At 50.9% G+C, this 19448-nt stretch overlaps 1 protein-coding gene across 4 annotated transcripts in view; it reads left to right on the plus strand.

The window, feature by feature from the left end:
* EXOC4 (exocyst complex component 4) overlaps positions 1 to 19448 on the plus strand; it is a 394149-nt gene that overhangs the window by 233030 nt on the left and 141671 nt on the right. The window contains exon 11 of one of the 4 annotated variants that reach the window (XR_006414572.1): positions 15038 to 15126. The exons of the other annotated variants lie outside the window; for them this stretch is intronic. The gene's annotated coding sequence lies outside the window, so the exon portion shown is untranslated. The remainder of the gene's footprint in view (positions 1 to 15037; positions 15127 to 19448) is intronic. 4 annotated transcript variants of the gene reach the window in all.

Below are 19448 nucleotides of genomic sequence, written 5' to 3' on the forward strand. Positions count from 1 at the left end.
CCCCTCGCCACTTCCCCGGCTGCCTCCCCGTCTGCACGGGAGTGTCCTTTGAAAGCAGGAGGCCGGCTAACACGAGTCTCATGAAGGGGAAACGAGAGGAATCAGAGCATTGAAGGACTGGGAGGCCCACCTTGGGATTGTCTCCACTGCCTGCCGGAAAACGAAACCCCTTGTCACATCTGGAAGGGTGAGGGGCATGTTCTTCCTTCCCATGAGCCTCGTCCTTCATGCGCACGCTGGCCCGCCGTAGCCCATCAGTGGTCCTGCGTTCCTAATGCGACCTGGCAGGTCAGCGCCCTGCAGCAGGCTTGGCGGAGGTCTCTCTCGCGGAAGGGCGCGCTGTGAGCCACTCTGGCAAGGGGCCCTGCGGCTTGGGCAGGCCCCAAGGGGCTTTGCACCGCCCTGCCGGAGAGCCCCGTGTGGCGACTCTGTGGGCCTGTCAAGACGCGTGTGGCGTCCAGAGGCGGAGGGGGCGTGGGCTCCCAGCACAGCCCCTCGGAGCAAAATGCGGGCCAGCCCCCGTGCCGTCCGAGGCCACCTGCGAAGTGCCGGGAGAACAGCCCGCTCCGTGCACTGGGGTTTCCGAGTGCCTCCCTTGCAAGCCACTCTCTCCTTCTCCACTGGTGTGCTTGGCTCGTGTGAAGCAGCACGTTGAACCCAGAGGTGGCCACCGCTGGTTTTGCTCAGGCGGCTTTTGTCCACTCGTGTCTCCTGTATCTCACGTGCTGTTTCGTCACCTGCCAGAAAGGATTTATCCGGTCCTTGAGCGATAATGATACTGAGAAGGAAGAAGAGAAAGGGGGAAATGGGAAGGAGGACCAAAGAGCCCTTCTGGGTCCATCTCATCCAGCATTTGGTCCACACAGCTGCCCGTGGGGGCAACGGCGCCCTCCTGCCCATGTTCCCCAGCCACTGGTGTATATAGGCAGCATCGAGCCACCGACTTGCAGCCATTGATCATCTTCCCCACCACGATTGGTGCTTTCCATGTACATCCTGCATGGAGAGCTACGTGTGTGAGGCATCTGATGGCCTGGGAGCGGCAGGGAGGCATTCTTGAGCTTCTGGCCGTGGGCCAGTTTTGTATGGATTCTGGGCTGGAACAATCTGCAGCCAGTTAACGTGTGGCTGGTGTGTTTTACTAATTTTTGTAAGCCTTAATCTTAGTTTGCCTATCTAGAGGAATCCATTAAACCCTCAGAAGTAAGCAGTTCTCGCTCCCTTGATGCCTGTTGGTCTGGATTGTGGCTTCCCTTTACTCTAGTTTGCCGGCTGGTGCAGAGGGCCCACTGCTGTCTTCACTAACCAGCGGCCCTCCAGTTGTTTGGGACTACAGTTCCCATCAACCCTAGCCTGCCGTAGCCAATGGTGGTGGATTATGAGAGGCATTGGCCAAAATATCCAGAGGGCCAAATGTTGGCCACCCCAGAGCAAAGTATCCTGGAGGCAGTGTAGTGTGATACACCTTCTGTTCCATGGTGTCGGGTGCAGGATGCAGGGGTGTGGGTGGCCAATGTGTAGGGCTGGAGCATCAGGGCGGGGGATGATGGAGGTGGCTGGAGAGTTTGGCACGACGCAAAGAGGCCAGCGGTGAAGACAAAGCCAGGAAGGCAGAGTCTGGAGCAAGTGAGGGTCAGAAGGCTTGGCAAATCCAAAGGCAGAGTCTAGAAGTGAAGGTGTGGTCAGGAGCCAGCAAGAATCAGGTACCTACAAGGCAGGGTAGAACCAACGGCAAAATCCAGCAAGGCAAAGCAGGGCCAGGAACATGGTAATGTCAGAGAGGACAAGGAGCCAGGTGCCTGGCAAAGTAGGGACAGGCTGAAGGGACAGGCAGAAGCAGGAGCCATGGCATGACGAAGGGCGAGGCTGGTCGCAAGGTCCGGCGCGCCTTGTAGGCACCACAAAGGCCACTGGTGCTGTGGCCCAGCTGCGGCCTCCTGTCGAACCTCCCAGCTGGGCTGCATGATTGTGAAGGCTCTTCTTCCGAGGGCCAACAGGTCTAATCCCGCAGGCACTTGCACAGTGAACCAGATCCTGACAGGTGGTTTGGAGAGTCTCTGATGTTCAGGTGAGCACCGAGTTTTAGAACTGACGTTGCGGAGATGGGATTAAGTTGCTCACCTTAATGCTGAGGCGATAGCCAGTGTCTCTGGGTCCCTCAAGAACTTTTCACCCATCGTTCCTCCAAGAAGGGCAAGGTGCGGTGCCTCTTTCAGAAGGAAAATGGAACTGTGCTTTTCTCCCGATTCTGCACCCTGCCAAACTGTGACATTTGTCACTGCGAGCTCTCCATGTGCCTTCAGGACATCTCTGACACAAAGCAGGGAGCATGATGTTCCTTTTGGAAAGGTCAGAAACGGCATTGTTCTTTGACATTAGGCTGCACCTTTAGATACAACGTGAGGCTGTTAAATGGCAACTGCCGGAGGCCAGGCGCCGGCAGGTGGCAAACTGCATCACAGCCGACCTCCTTACTGCACCTTCATTCCAAACCTTCTGGTGTCGACAATGCTTCTTGCATGATGTTGGGCTAAATGGGTTACTTGCCAACTGTATCTTCCTTATTATGGAGATTTACATTGAGTTTACATCTTATTTGTCTCTTGAGAAACCTATATGCGGGTCAAGAAACAACAGTGAGAACTGGACACGGATTGGTTCAAAATTGAAAAAGGAGTTCGGCAAGGCTGTATACTGTCGCCCTGCCTATTTAACTTGTATGCAGAGCACATCATGAGAAAGGTGGGACTGGATGAATCACCAGTTGGAATTAAGACTGCAAGGAGAAATATCAACAACCTCGGATATGCAGATGATACCACTCTCATGGCAGAAAGTGAAGAGGAACTAAAGAGCCTCTTGATATGGGTGAAGGAGGAGAGCGCAAAAGTTGGCTTGAAACTGAACATTAAGAAAACTAAGATTATGGCATCTGGTCCTATCACTTCCTGGCAAATAGATGGGGAAGAAATGGAGGTAGAGACAGATTTTATTTTCCTGGGCTCCAAGATCACCGCAGATGTGGACTGCAGCCAAGAAATTAAAAGACACTTGCTCCTGGGGAGGGAAGCTATGGCAAATCTAGACAGCACACTAAAAAGCAGAGAAATCACCCTGCCAACAAAAGTGCGTATAGTCAAGGCTATGGTTTTCCCAATTGCAATGTATGGCTATGAAAGCTGGACCATAAGGAGGGCTGAGCGCCGAAGGATTGAGGCCTTTGAATTGTGGTGCTGGAGGAGACTCCTGCGAGTCCCTTGGACCGCAAGGCGATCAAACCGGTCAGTCCTAGAGGAGATCAACCCTGACTGCTCTTTAGAAGGCCAGATCCTGAAGATGATGCTCAAATACTTTGGCCACCTGATGAGAAGGAAGGACTCTCTGGAGAAGAGCCTAATGCTGGGAACAGTAGATGGCAAAAGAAGGAGGGGGCGGCAGAGAATGAGGTGGCTGGATGGCGTCACTGAAGCTGTCGGCATGAGTGGACTCTGGGGGATGGTAGAAGACAGGGGGGCCTGGAGGAATGTTGTCCATGGGGTCGCAATGGGTCAGACACAACTTCATGACTAGCAGCAACACATTTGAGTTTGAAAGGGAGGGAGCATCCCTAACAGTAGAACAGCATCTCAGGGTTTCTTTTGTGAGGACTGATTCCCCTCAAAGGTCATTCACTGCACCTTCTCCGTTCAAGCCACTTGTGTTTAGCTGAGCGCATGCAATGTCAGCCCTGCCTCTAGTACGCCGGAGAAAGGCATTGGCCAAGTGAGAATGGGCTTGGACTAACAGGCTGAGGTGAGGTCCTCAGTTGGCCTCAGGGTCCGCCTTGCTATATGGCCAGTTTTTGGAGGAACCACCTTGAACTTTTGGACTGAGGCTAAACCATGAAAACCCTGACTGAGGGGGGCCCCCAAATGCTGTAGGTTGCACAACAGTTCTTGAGCAAGGGGTATTGCCACATTTCCAACAGAAATAATCTCCTTGCATACCTCTTGATCATGTAGATAGTAGTAAGCAGGGGCTATCATGGTTCTAAGCCCAGATAAAACAACCTGGGACCATCCAGATGTTTTGGACTAAATCCCTAGAACCCCTGGCTGTTGGTTGTGCCACCTGAGACCGATAGGAGTGCCTGTCCAAAACTTTTGAAGAGATTTCCAACTTCTGCTTTAGGCTGTCACAGGTCACCATGACCTACGTTTTCAGAGGCAATGTACCAAGTGCCAGGCAAACAACCATGGTGACCGTTGCCTCTTTGAGCTTCCAATGACATCTGGCTGGCAAGAAAATACACAACAAGGCCGGATTGGGGGCGGTGCACGGGGACGAGCCCCTGGCTTATCTCGCTGGACGCGGCCGGGCCAGAAGCGGAACTGGGCCCCTCCCTTTCCCTCTGACCATCTGCTGCCGCCGTCGAGCTGGGGAACATTGTGGGGCGCTCCACCGGACCCCGGGGGACAGCTGATGCCGCAGCCCGCGGCCATCGCTGGATCCACCGGGGCCGGAGGATGCCAGGCCGGTCGACACTGCTGCCGGAGGAGGACACCATCTTGCCGGCCGGCGAGTGCCATGTGGCTGCCCTTGCTTCCTCGCCCCTCTGGCGCTGGGTGAGAGCCATGCCGGATTGGGGGCGGGGTGCGGGGACGAGCCGCCAGCTTATCTCGCCAGACATGGCCGGGGCCGGCAACCAAAGAGTGACGGCCAAAGGGCGGTCGTCGCCGTTTGGGAGCCGTTTGGGGGCCATGCAGGGGTTGGCCTGGCCAGGGACTTTGTTGTTGGCCGGTGGGTGGGATTGCTAAATCAGGTTGGGGGGTTGTGGGGTGTTTTTAAGTGGTTTTAATGTGTTTTTAGTTTATTTTAATAGAGTCATCTTCGGCTTCGAATATGGGGTTGCCTGGGCAGCACGTGGGCGCTGCCATTGGGGTGGTCACAGGCAATGGACGTTATGGCGTTGGGGGGTCTAACGTGTCCGCGTAGAAGAAAGAGGGACTGATGGTTAACACCTGTTCCTCTTTCTGGTTATTCCCCCAACCTGAGGGTTCCAGGTAGGCCTGTCAACCCCCCCTAGGCCTGTTGGTGCTGTTGCTTAATGCCAGGTCAGTCCATAATAAATCATCCCTCATCCATGACCTGATTGTGGATGAGGGGGCCAACGTGGCTTGCATTACAGAGACCTGGGCGGGAGAGAGGGGGGATGTCTCCCTCTCTCAACTGTGTCTGCCCGGGTATCTGATCCAGCCCCGACCGCACCTGGAGGGGAGGGGATGGGCGGTCACTTTGGTTTACCGAGCCTCTATTTCCCTCACGTGGCTTCCTGTCCTCTCGAGGCTGGGTGCCTCTACTTGGGTGCCACCAAGTGCCTCTACTTGGTGTTGGACGACCGAGACAAACTGGAGATCCTGTTGGTGTACCGTGCACCCTTCTGCCCAACAGACTCCCTGCCTGAGCTGATGGAGATCGTCTTGGACCTGGTGTTGAGGACTCCCAGGATGTTGGTCCTGGGGGACTTCAATCTCCATGCCGAGACTGGTCTGACCAGGGCGGCTCAGGACTTCATTTTTTTTTTATTTTTTTCGATTTATATCCTGCCTTTTTCCTACAAAGGGCTCAAGGCAGCTTATATCTCCTCCTCCATCTCATCCCCACAACAACAACCCTGTGAGGTAGGCTGGGCTGAGAGTCCGTGACTGGCCCAAAGTCACCCAGTTGGCTCCATGGCCGAGCGGGGACTCGAACCCAGATCGTCTGAGTCCCAGTCCCATGCTCTTCACCACTACGCCTCAACATGTCATTGGCCCGACCCATGAATGTAGGCACACTCTGGACCTGGTTTTCTCAATGGGACAGGAAGAGGGGGATCTGAGAGTGAGGAACTTGTGTCTGACACCCTTGTCATGGTCAGATCACTTCCTCGTGAGGTTTGAGCTCGAGAGCGGCCTTTCCCTCTGTAAGGGTGCGGACACAATTGTGTTGGTCCACCCCCAGAGCAGGATGGATCCAGATGGATTCCTGAAGGCTTGGGGGATTTCCTGGTTGATAAGGCTGGTGCTCCTGTCGATGCCCTGGTTGAACTATGGAATGGGGAAATGACCAGAGCTATTGACATGATCACTCCTAAGCGTCCTCTCCCACCTGGCAGAGCCCATTCATCCCCCTGATATACACCTGAACTACAGGCGATGAAACGGGTTGGGAGATGTCTAGAGCATAGGTGGAGGAAATCACGGGATGAATCTGACTGAACACACTTAAGAGCCCCCTATCGGGCCTATGCTGTGGCGGTGAGGGAGGCGAAGAAGAAATTCTTCTCTGCTTCCATTGCCTCCTCACAATGCTGTCCAGCGGAGCTCTTTCGGGTGGTACAGGGGCTGGTTCACCCAGGCCCCAAGAAAGATTTTGTGCCACTCTCGACGGCCCGCTGTAACGACTTCGCCAAGCATTTCAAGGAGAAAATCACTCAGATTTGTCACGAGCTGGACTCAACTAGTGAATCAGAACCTTCTGGGGAGGTGCCAATGTTGCTGTCTGGTCCAGCAACACAACAATCTGTTGTTGTGGCCTGATGATATGGACAAGGTGCTTGGACAAGCACGTCCCACCACCTGCTTACTGGACCCTTGCCCATCATGGCTACTTAAGAAAGCCTAGGACGGGATAAGGACCTGGATCCTGGAGGTTGTCAACACCTCTCTAAGGGACAGCCGGGTACCTGCCCCTTTAAAGGAGGCGGTAGTCCGGCCAATCCTAAAGAAGGCATCCCTGGATCCAGAAATGGCCGCCAATTATAGACCGGTGGCCAACATCCCGTTTTTGGGCAAGGTGTTAGAGCGGGTGGTGGCGGGACAACTCCAAGCACTCTTGGATGAAACTGATTATCTGGACCCATTTCAGTCTGGCTTCAGACCCGGGTATGCTTCTGAATCTGCCTTGGTCGCCCTGTATGATGACCTATGCAGGGAGAGAGACAGGGGGAGTGTGTCCCTGTTGGTCCTTCTCGACCTCTCAGCGGCTTTCGATACCATCAACCATGGTATCCTTCTGGACAGGCTTGCGGGATTGGGGGTTGGAGGCACTGCTTTGCAGTGCTTCCACTCCTATCTCAATGGCCGATTCCAGAAGGTGGTGCTGGGGGACTATGGCTCTGCGCCATGGCAGCTATGCCATGGAGTTTCGCAGGGGTCCGTTTTGTCCCCCTTGCTATTCAACATCTACATGAAACTGCTGGGAGAGGTCATCAGGAGGTGTGGGCTGCGGAATCATCAGTATGCTGATGATACCCAGCTCTACCTCTTGTTTTCAACCAATCCAGGTGAGGCAGTGGCTGTGCTGAACCGGTGCCTGGCCGAGGTAATGGGCTGGATGAGGGCCAATAAACTGAAGCTCAATCCAGACAAGACGGAGGTCCTGTTGGTAGGTGGGTTGGGCTTTGGGGTGGGGGACCTGGACCTTGTCCTGAATGGGGTTGCACTCCCTCTTAGGGACAGGGTTCGCAGCTTGGGAGTGCTCCTCTACCCAGAGCTGTCATTAGAAGCTCAGGTGACGACGGTGGCGAGGAGCGCTTTCCTTCAGCTTCGGCTGATCCATCAGTTGCATCCCTACCTGGAGAACGATTGCCTGGCAACAGTGACACATGCATTGGTAACTTCCCAATTAGACTTCTGTAATGCGCTCTACATGGGGCTACCCTTGAAGATGGTCCAGATACTTCAATTGGTGCAAAACAGAACTGCCAGGTTGCTGATGGGGACTGGGCGTTGTTCTCATATAACCCCAGTCCTCCGTCAGCTCCACTGGCTTCCCATTGAAGTCCGGGCCCAATTCAAGGTGTTGGTTATCACCTATAAAGCCCTCAACGGCTTGGGTCCTGGTTATCTAAAGGAGCGCTTGTGTCCGTATATGCCCTCCCGCCCCTTGAGATCAGTGGAGGAGGCCCTTCTCCGAGAGCCCTCCGTGAAAGATATTAGGCGGGTGAGTACCCGGAGGAGGGCTTTCTCTGTGGTGGCGTCCAGTCTATGGAATGCGCTCCCCAGAGAGGTCCGCCTGGCGCCGTCGTTATTTGTGTTTCGGCGCTAGGCCAAGACCTTTTTATTTAAAAGTTATTTTAATTGTTAATTGGACTATTTATTGGGTTTTATATTGTGCCGAGGTGTCTCCAAGTTTTTAAAGTTAATTGTGTGTATTATGTCTGTTTTGTAAGCCGCCCCGAGGCTCTTTGTGAATGGGGCGGCATAGAAATATTTTAAATAAATAAAATAAATAATGGACAAAGACTATCTTGCAGAGTAGATTTCAGAGTGAGCTAAGGCACTGTAAGGATATTCCTACTCTAGTTGGGCTGCATAGAATGTTGACTGGAGCTTGTAGCTCAAGTTTTCAGTGAACTTCAAAATATTAGCCAGGCTTGGACAAACCCAAGGCGTCCTCCAGACATCACTCACTGTGAAATCAACAATAATGGCATCTTAAAGGCTAACTAATTTCAGCTGGTGTCAGATTTCACAGTCCAGAACCCTCTTCATCAGGTGGATCTTCACACTGTTGTGACGATGCTAGAGCATTGATCCACACACACCAGTAAATCCATCAGTTCCAACCAGTGGTATTCTACTGTATTTCATGTGTTGTATTGGACGGTATAGACAATCAGTCAAACAGTCGATCCATCGATCAATAAAAGCATTTGGGAAGGGGGTGTATTTGTGCACACACGTGAACATGCAGTATGAAATCATCGCACTGAGTTCACCTCCTGCCCTTTTTCCTCTTGTGAGGAGCCGGCCTCGTCCCCTTGACTCCACTCTCGCCTGCCAGTAATAAAAGGAGACAAAGCCCGCTGCAGAGCTGAGCGAAGGCCTCTGCAACAGGCACCTTCGCCCTGAGAAAGTGCGCATCCTTCCATCCTGCCCTCCTTGCATGGCACTGTCAGCAGTGCCCAGCCTTGCCAGGGCCAGGTGGGATCAAGACGCAATCCCATCAGGACTCTGCGCATTACTGGAAAGGGGCTAGCGCCTGCCCAGGCGTGGCAGGGGGCTCCAGCGGCCTGGTGGGGTGGCGGGCACACCATCGAGCTTCCTCACGTGCCGCGTCGGCACTTTCCTGCGTTCTGCCTGCGCTGGGAGGACAAGAGCACGGTGGGGCTGCGCCCGCCTTGCCCCCCTCTGGAGATGGTCCTGGGCCAGCTGCCTTGCCGTTGATTTTCTCTCCAAAGGCATCTTCACATGGGCTTCCTGGCAGACTTAAGAACAGGAGCTTTCCTCCTCATTATGCTTGCAAGTCTGGAACCGCTTTGCATATCAAGTGCGGACCAGTCCAGGGAATAGAGGTGCTCTTGGTGTGATTCTGTACATGAGAAGATACCGCCTTGAATTCATATCCTGCCTTCTGAATGGCGTCCCGTGAAGAGGGAGCGATTTGCTACATTCCTTAATAGAATAAACGGTGGAAAGAACCAGGGCCAATTATCCTGCTCTTTTCCTCAGCACAGGCAGCCTTGGGGTCCATGTGGTTATTTATATATCATCCATTCATCTTAGACATTCCATAGTTTTAGCATTCACAGGAAGTGTGGCTTGTGGCTCATGATTATCTGATGATATGCAAATGGCGTCTCCCAGGTAGGAAGCTGGAGTGTCACTCAGGACACTCGGCTGATATTGGTAAACCTTAAGAAAACTTTGGTTAACTGAAGACTGCAGGTCCCTAGACGGGAAATAATAGCTTGTGAAACCTTAATGGATATTTAGCTTTGATGTCAAATTTATTAATCCCAGTCTCCCTCTCACTCACAGCTTCTTCTTCTGCTGTGTAAAGTTGATGCCTTTTAGTTCAAGGACAAAAATGGAAGAGAAAACAGAATGTGATGAGTTTTCTGTGTTGAATTAGGGAAAAAATAGCCTTGAAATGTTAATTGCGTGCAAAGGAGAATTAGAAATGAGGTGAAATAATTTGGGAGAGAAGATAGAGGGGCTGTTCTTTCTCCCCACCTGCAATGAACAATGAGCGTAGATTTATTTTAGAAAGTTGTAAAACTTCCAATGTGAGCTGATAAGAATGCATACCTTTGTGCTTCACAAAAGCACTGGGCAGCTGGCAGCATTCTTTCCCCTAAAAAGTGATGTGAATGTAAAATGTTATCTTACCTTTTGGTAGAGGCAGGAAGGATCTGATTAAAGCAAGACAACATAATTGTGAGAAACATTTCCTTTGCTGCTGTTCTCAAGAGCAAGCCCAACTAAGTTTGCAAGGTTTCCAAACACTGTTGAGGGCTCATCAAATCTGGGGTGGGGGGGACATTGCACAGAGAACTGGCTTTCACAGTGGCCAAGAGGAAACCAGTCAGCTGGGAAGTCCCCGCTTCCTGTGTCCCTTTGCCGTGACTTCACCAGTTTGCCCATTTTCACCCATTTTCACTAGTTTCATGTTCCTTCTCTAATACAAGGATAATTTATCTAGCCTGTTAGACAGTGAAGTTGTGATTATGGAGAGAACTTTTGTGACTTCTTTGAAAGATTCGTTATCGGTTGGAGCCGGGGGTCAGACTAGATGGCCCGGGAGACCCCTTCTGACTCGCTCTGTTTCTATGTTTTTGTAAGTGCCAAGCACCTTTAGGAGACACAAATCAATGAAATTAAACACAGATGTAAATTAAGTTGTGGGTCAGTCACATGGAACTGCTGTCTGTGTGTTCTCATTGTCTTAATATGGTACATGGGTGTTAGTAGTAAAAGCAAGCTTCTGTGTGGAGCTGTTCTCACAATTTCCCTTTAAATTGGGGCAAGAACTTTGAGAGTGAGGAGCACTGTAAAGCACTTTTCATTATGATTTAGGGAGAAAAGGAATCCAGCGCAGAGTTGGTTGGCAGACTGATTTAGGCGGCTTGGAAAAAAGTTGCCTTGAATCTAAAAGGTGTTACAGTGGATTAGATCTGTATATTGTTGTGCTGTTAATGTCTTTCAACATCACTTTTCCATCAAATGGTACTCCTTAATATCCTTGCTGGCTGTACTTGTCTTACAAAGTGCCCTGTGAGACCGTATTTTATTATTCTTAGTCCATAAAGTTAGAGAAGTTGCTAAGTCCATGTGGAAAATGTAGGGTTGGTATCTCCTCATCAAGTGGAGTTGGCCAGAAGTGTTCCTGGCCATGTCCTCATCTGTCTGTGCCGTGGTGAGTCTGGCACATGAGAACTAGAAGCCCAAGTTCCCAGGAGGAGCTCAGCTCTAGTAATCACCGGGTGCCCCTGTACGTTTCCTCCACCATCGGGTGTCTCCCGGTCAGTCTCAATGGCTTTGTCATCCAGGCCTTTATACGCTGTGAAACCCCCAACTGCACTACATCAAATGCACACACCCCATCACTGACTAGCTGCTTTCTGTCCCACTTACACTGTATGGATAATTATGGAGATCTGTTTAACACAGTAGCACCAGTATGTTCATGGAAAGACTCGAATGCTTCTCTGGAGGCATGTCATTATTTAACATAGAAGCCACAGAATTGTTCGTATCATGTGTGGGTTTCCACAGACACAGAAACACTGTCAGGGCTTTGTGAGGCTGCTGACATTTAACCTCTGCCTCCATGCAGCTTGGATGGTTGTCATGAGCTTGGACATGGGTTGACGGAAGAAACTCGGAGAGGACCAGTTGGTTAGAAACATAGAAATATAGAAACAGAGTGAGTCAGAAGGGGCCTCCCGGGCCATCTAATCTGACCCCCAGCTCCAGCCACTCATGACATGCCCACCATGTGCATGTCCAGCCTATCCTTGAACACCCTCACCGATGGGGCCTCAACCCCCTCCCGTGGAAGCCCATTCCATGCCCTGGGGGTCCTAACTGCCAGGAAGTGCTTCCTGGCATCTAAATGGAACCTTGGTTGAATCTTTTGAAAGTAAAGAATACTCTGGCATATAAATTTTGGATTTACAGGAGTGCTTGCTTGCATACTAAAGATTAAAGTTTAGGTTCCTTCTTATCACTAACGTCTAGGAATGTCACCACCACTCTTCCTCAGCTCTCTACAGGGTGCCTACCTGCCATGTCCTACGCGTCAGACAAAATTAAAGCACTCCAGTGTTTAATTATTTGCTTTCGCATGGTTGAGGCACACTGAATGAATCTCTCTTGACGTGTGATTTTTTCAGTGTGTGCGTGTGTGTGCGTTGTGGAGTGTGGGGTTGGGAAAAGATTGGCAACTCTTCATTTGTTATGACATTTTAAAGCCTGTATTTAGTGGTGGCAGCATTGAAAACTCCAGACAGCGCAACTATGGAGCTCCTCTCCATTCGGAAGTTTGCCAAATTTCCATCACTACATCCCGCTTTGAGAAAGACATTTTAAGAAAGGAGAACTTGATCTGTTTTGAACCAGCACTTGGTGACCTAGCAGGGGGCCTGAGATGAGTCTTCTCCACGAAGCTTAACCCCTTCTTATCCCACCCACTCAATTCCAAGGTTGCTCGGGTCCTCCCTAGGTTGATGCATAGCCTCAAAACCACACACTCCAACCTCTGAAAAGCCACCATTGCTTTTGAATTTTGAATAATTAGTAGCTGTTTTCCTGATGCTTTATCCTAATTGCATTTGTGAGTACCAGAAATCCGCTCTGTGACCCTATTGGAATAGGCAGTTAGGCTGGCTTAGATCAAGGAACAGCAGGTTGGATTGAGGCACCACTTTGTACCCTGGATTCCATATTGGAAGGTGCACCATACAGGGATAAAAATCATAAACAGTTCTCACTTGAATTTCTTCAGTTTCCACAGACAGAACTCAAGACCACTTGTCACAAAACTGCACCTGAAGAGGTGCTGTGGGAATACGGGGACACCCCTCCTTTGTGCAATAGGAAGCGTTATTTGGCTGGAATGTGCATTGTTTTTGCAGCGAAACAGGTACCTTGGGCAGAGGCAAGCATGGCCTGCTTCTTTCTTTCTTTCTTCTTTCTTTCCCATAGCAATGCCCCAAGGCCTCTGGCAGTGCAGGTTTCAAAGGTACACCCAGCTAAGAAATGATCTAAATAAGCACCTACCAAGTGGCAGCTGCCAAGAATGATCAAAGCCCGGGCGCTGTGCGGTTGGAAGGTTACACCATCCGGCTGGGGTGCGAGAGGCATGACAGTGACACAGGCTCACACGTGGAACATGGGCTCCTGCGGAGCTGCCGCTGTTCCAGCTGCCTTGTTTGATCACATCTATATTAGGATTAACGTGTCCCTCCCCTCCCTCAACACCCACCCCCGATCTTTTATAGCGTGCCTATTAAGAGCATTTGCCGGAGTTAAAGGAACAGCTGCAGTGTCTGAACACAATTCATTTTGAGGAAGACGCCTGATGCTATTTATTTACTCGGTGCTATAAAACTGTAATGCAGTAAATAATGACTCCCACTGGGACACGGGGGGTGAATCGGCGATCATTGTCTCTCCCAGCGGATGAACAGGGCTCACACAGAGCCATAATGACCCGGATCTCTTCCTGGGGATGCTGCTCGTACACCTGATGCCAGGTACAACTGCCAGGCTGAAGGGTGGAATCTGGGCCCCTTGGGATGGAGAGGAGGAGGGGGCACAGTGGCTTTGGAGGAGTTAGTGGGGGTCTCAGATGGGGTGCTCACCTGTCCGTGTGGGGCAACACCTCCTAACGCCTGGATGCTGCAGACACTGTTGGCTCATAGTTCTCCACAGCTCAGGCAAATGTGAGATCGCAGTCATAAGGAAGGGAAGGCGTGCGGTGCAAGGAAGGTGCCTTCACGGGCCCCACGTGGAAGGCCCCACTGGCACCCCAGCCCGTTTCGCTAACTAGCCGACGCAATCCACTGGCAAGTTCTCCCCGCAAGCCGCACAAAACCATGCACGGACCTGATTTCCGGTACCTCCCGCTAATTTCAGGGGGTGCCGTGAGGGGAGCTCGCCAGGGGACTGTGCCTCACTGGGGCTGGGTCCGCTTGGCCGCCTCGTCTGCTGTCTGAGCAGTCTTAGGGGCAGCCCCCTAAGCGAGGACCCAGAACCCTTCCTCTGGAGATGTGTGTCACTGGGAGGCCCTCTGCCCCACCGCCCTGCTGTCCAGGAGCACTTGCGGAAACACAGGCATGGGGCACTGGTGGTCCCTCCTGCCCATGCCCCCCCCCCCCCCGGATTCATAGGCCTTCTGCTCCCACTGGTGTCTCCGCCTTCTGTCCCACTCCCCTGGCATCTTTCTGCCTGAGTTTTCCAAGCTAAAATCAAATGCCAATGTGGTGATTAAGAGCACAGGACCGGGACTCAGCCAATCCGGGTTCTCAGCCAATCCGTATTTGCCCTCCCGCCCCCTGAGATCGGCGGCAGAGGCCCTTCTCCGGGAACCCTCCGTGAAAGATATTAGGAGGGTGAGTACCCAGAGGAGGGCCTTCTCTGCGGTGGCACCCCACCTATGGAATGTGCTCCCCAGAGAAGTCCGCCTGGCGCCATCGTTATTTGTTTTTCAGCTCCCGGCCAAGACCTTTTTATTTTGACAATATTTTAATAATTGTTAATATTTTTATTGGTTTTAACTTCTGCAATCAGGGGGAATCCGGATTTTATATGTATTATTTCTATGTCGTTTATTTATTATGATGGAAGCCATCCCGCGGCTTACGCGAATGGGACGGCATACAAAAATTCCAAATAAATAAAATAGTGCCCACTCAGCCATGCAGCCAACGGAGGGGGCCTTTGGGCCAGTCACAGACTCTCCATCCTCACTGGGTTGTTGTGGTGGTGAGGATAAGATTGCAAGCAGCAGGAGGAGAATGATGTAAGCCGCTTTGAGTTCTTTGAAAAAAGCGACGGCGGACTATGAGTGCGTGCGTGCACGGATGCTCTTCTTTCCCCTCCCTTGCATCCTTGCTTACAACTGCGAGTGTCTTGAGGAGACAGACTCCTATAGACACACATTCAAAGCATAGGTAAATTAGTATACACAGATCTGTGCATTTTTATTTTTATCCCATCCTCCTGAGTCCTGCATCCTTTTGTGCACCTGGCATCACCCCTGCCCACCTGCCTTTATTGCCTTGCAGGTCTGATGCCTAAAGGGGCTGTCGGACACTGGCTCTCCTACGGAGGAGATGGCCCTAGCGTGGGACAGGAAAAGCTTTGGAACAGCAGGGTGAGCAAAAAGCTTTTCCGTGCTTCCATATAGGGGTTATATTGTGCAAGCGCTCTATCTTGTTCACGGGGATTTGCGGGGGGGGGGGGCAGATCCTTATTTCCTGAGGAGGGGGCCCCTTCAGGAGGGCTTCTGGTGGCGGTTGTGTGGCCAGGGAGCCACATGTGGGAGGAGGCGCTCCTTTAGATACCCCAAGCCACTTGGGGCTTTCAACACAAGTGTTAGCACCTTGGATGGCCCGGAGATGGTAGAGAACTGGCTGGATACGGTGGTATCTGCCAGCATATCTAATGTTTTCCGTGTCTCTTTGCAGAGGCCGCAGCAGATCCCCAACATTTTCAGAGAGTGGCTTGTCATTGTCGCCCGATGGCTCCCATGTTAGCGCCTGCTCTCCCTTCCCCTTGTTTTTGCAACTTGAAACAAGCACGGGGTTCCTCTTCCACATGCCTGTGTTTTGTTTTGTTTTATAAATTTTTTATTAAAATTTTAAAGTAACAACATCAGACATCACATACATCGGATTGACTGGGTCAGCCTTCCTACCACATATTTTTTAACATTCTAAAGTCAAATTCAAATCGATTTATAATCATTTAAAAACATCTCTAAGTTTTCACCACGTCCTGTTTCACATACCTGTGTTTGTAGCTATCCACAGTTGCTTTCATCTGCTGCTGACTCATCTGCTCTGCACATACTATGGGATGGTTGAGCACAGAGCTTCCCTCCTTTTTCCTTCCGTGGCTAACTAAATGCTTCCTGATGGCAAATCTGTCCGAGAAGACCACCCCCCACCTCAAAGACCACTCATCGAATTGAAAAAAAGCTGCAGGTACTAACTGCCTGCAGGTAATCATGATATTATTAATCAAATACTTTCCTTCTAGAACTTTTCCTGAGGGGTAGGTAGAAAAGCCACCTTAGTTCTCAGGGGGTTGCTCCTCGTATCTCCAGGATCAGGTCACGCGGAGGAGGATGACGGTTGTTCCAGAGGTCTGTGGAAGCGAGTCGGCTCGGTGGGTCAGAGTCAGTCTCTCCCTGCTAATATCTCTGTTATTGCTGGATGTTGCTTATGGGCTTTTGGAAATGAGAAAACATTTCCTTCTTGATAGTACAAGACTTACTTCTTGAGCCTTGCTTATAAAAAACCTCAAGGAACATGGCAATAATGTTCCATATGTGGCCATCCTGGAGCAGAACTGAGAAAATTGGGTGGTGGGGGTCAAAGTTAAGCGACTTTACTTCGGCGCCAACTGCCTGAAATCCTTGTCAATGTAATACAAATCCAACTAGGAGAAGAACAAGGACAATAATAATAATAATGAGAACAATAATTTATTTTCATTTATCTGCCACCCCACAGCCAAAGCTCTTGGGGCTGTTTACAACTGTTACTGTCCATATGTTTGGACAATAACTCCCAGAATCCCTGACCATTGGCCATACTAGCTGAGGCTTATGGGAATTGCAATCCGAAGTCTAATTCCAAGTTGAATTCCTCAAAATGTACTATAGGTGACCCCCACATTACAGATGAGTTCCATTCTTGAGGATATCCTTAAGACGTATTTGTATGTAAATATATACGTATAACTAAAACAAAAATGTTTGTTTTAGTATATGTATATATTTTACCTTTCTATGAATATAAACACTTAAGAAACGCTTCCATATTCACTAAAACTTCTTAAATACAGCATTGTAATAGTAGTAGTAGTAATGCAGTAATAATAAAGCAACTGAAGGTACTGAAGGGGGAGAGAGAGAGAATCTGTGCGTAATTGTGGAGGTATATAGTACTGTACAAAACAAACAAGAGAGATAGTTCTTAAAACAGTTTAGAACATGCTTGAGGTAACTTTAAGCCTAACGTTAGCTGATAACGATGGAGATGGACCCAGTGCTGGAGAGTTAGGGTTTGATTTGTTACTGAAGAGTAGAGGGGTGAGGGGTTAGCACTGGAGTCACTTCCTTGAAGTCGGCCTCAAGGGTTGTTTGTGCAGCCATTTTCTTTTCTCATCATAAATGGCCTCGTAGCAGCTGAAGGCCTGGTTGCAAGGGCAAATGCTGTGGAAAAACCAAAGGGGAACTACGTGCCCTACACATGCCCAAAACACTGGCTTGGGCATACTTGAGCCAACTCTGTAGCACAAAAAGCTACGACTGCTGTATCTCTAGGAAACTGCACAGCCACTGATGGTGCGTCACCAAACCCATCGTGTAGGTCCCTAGAGATGGACATGACTATCTCTAGGGAAAAGCCATGAATATCTCTAGGGAACTGCACAGCTGCTGACGACACGCTGCCAAATGTGTCACATATACCCTAGAAATAGTCATTTAGGGATTCTGGCAGTCCACATGCTTGTAAGTATGGGTTGTTTGTAACCCAAACATTTGTAACCCAGGAACTACTGTCCTTCATCATGGACTGCTCTAGCCATGGAGGTGGGACATCTCACTATCACCCCTCTTGGTATTTCTTCTTAAAGCATTTATGCCAGTAGTCATTAACACATCTTGTAGTATAAAATTCTTTTAGCTTATCATGCTCTGTACATTTAGTGCACAATAACCCTGTGAGGTGGGCCACTGGGGTGGGGGGAGTGTGAGAACATAGAGTGTATCTTGTCCAAGGCTATCCAGCAAACTTCAGGGGTAAGTAATATCTGAGTCCCCCCAGGCCTTACTCTCTGCTTCACCACCTCAGCTCTTCCCTGTGATTTACACTGCCTGCGCAGCCTGTCCTGTGTCTTCCTTTGATTTTTACTTTTTGCAGCCTTTTCTTCTGGACGCTGGCTGTCATCCAGTCAATATTTCATTTTGTGAGTTGAAGTTTTAGAAACAAATATCTGAATGACTTCTGTGTAGCTTCCTGCCCTCCTGTCACAGATTTCTGAATCATTCCACACTGGTTGTGCATTGACTATTTTATTTATGTGGAACAATGGCCGGTGCCCATCAGAACCTCAGTTCAGGCTTTCACATAATTATTCCCCCTCGCCAGCACTCTCCGGATTTGATGGCAATTCAGCAAGCTTGCTGAGCCTTTGCACATCAGTCCTCTAATTGGCTGCCCTCCTCCGCCGACAACACATCAAGGGGTCAAGAGCTGTACCTGCCTCTGAGAAACTCACCTGTTCCAACCCCCCCCCCCAATAGCTGCACATCTTGGTTATTCTCAGAGGCCACCTGCCCACCTTGGGAGAAGCATCTCAGTGTCCTGGCTTGGCCCACATTCGCAGCCGCCCACCCATTCTCTTCCGATTCCATTTCTTCCGCACCCAAAGCAGCCCCCGAGAATGAGCACCCAAAGCAGCCTCTTCTCCCTTCCAACATCAGGCAGTCAATAAAATCGCAGCGGAAGCCATAAACCTGTTTTAAATGGGGGGAAGTGTCCGCTCTCCCACCTTTCCTCCCAAAGAGGCCCGGGGTGGCCACCCAGACCCGGCACGGGGGAGCCAGGTGGGTTGTCCTGAACGCATCGGTGCAGTCACACAGCTGAAACCTAACGTTGCTGCTCCCCAAAACCACCTGAAATGAGGACACACAATGAGGGCTGGCCTCTCGCTTTAGGGAGCTCCGCGTGCACTCGCTCTCTCGGTAGTTTACGGCACACCTGATGGAGCACTTTGCAGAGGCGCACAGCTGAAGGCAGAAGGGCAGGGACTGCGCACGCTGCTCATCACTGAGCCTTGAGGGATCCATCCCAGCCTTGTGGGGCAGGGACAACATGGGCACGCACTGGGGAACCACCAAACCATCAGAGGCTGGGGAGAGGGAAGATGGCGCGGCTGTCGGGATCCCTGCAGGGCAAGGCTGGAACCCAGGTGGTCTTGGCGTCCCTGGAGTGGCATAAGCCGAAGGGCGGGACTCTGCTCAGGGAAGTGTACAGTTGACAGAGTCTTCACCCGCTGGTGATGTCCAGGTTGGAGAGCTGTGCTCTCCGGGCAGTTAACAGAAGTTGTGTGGCTCTGCCTTTGAAGATGACCCAGAATCTCTGGTTGGTTCAAGATGCAGCTAGCAGGGAGCAAGAGCTGAGCGACAGTCTCCCAGCTCTACCAAGTGGAGATGGTTGGCCAGGTAGGAGCGGAGCCACTGCAGAGTGGTGCCACCAATGCCCAGCCCAACCAACCTCTCCAGAAGGATACCATGGTCCGTGGTATGGAAAGCCACTGAGAAGTCCAGGAGAACCAACAGAGTTGCGCTCCCCGTGTCCCTCACCCGACAAGGGCCATTCCACAGGCCAACCAAGGCAGTTCCTGTTCCCAGACTGGGCCTGAAGTCCAGCTGAAGTGGATCCAGCTAATCCATTTCCCCCA

The sequence above is a fragment of the Varanus komodoensis genome, unplaced genomic scaffold (assembly GCF_004798865.1).
Source record: "Varanus komodoensis strain SLA01 unplaced genomic scaffold, ASM479886v1 scaffold1, whole genome shotgun sequence".
Classification (NCBI taxonomy): Eukaryota; Metazoa; Chordata; class Lepidosauria; order Squamata; family Varanidae; genus Varanus; species Varanus komodoensis.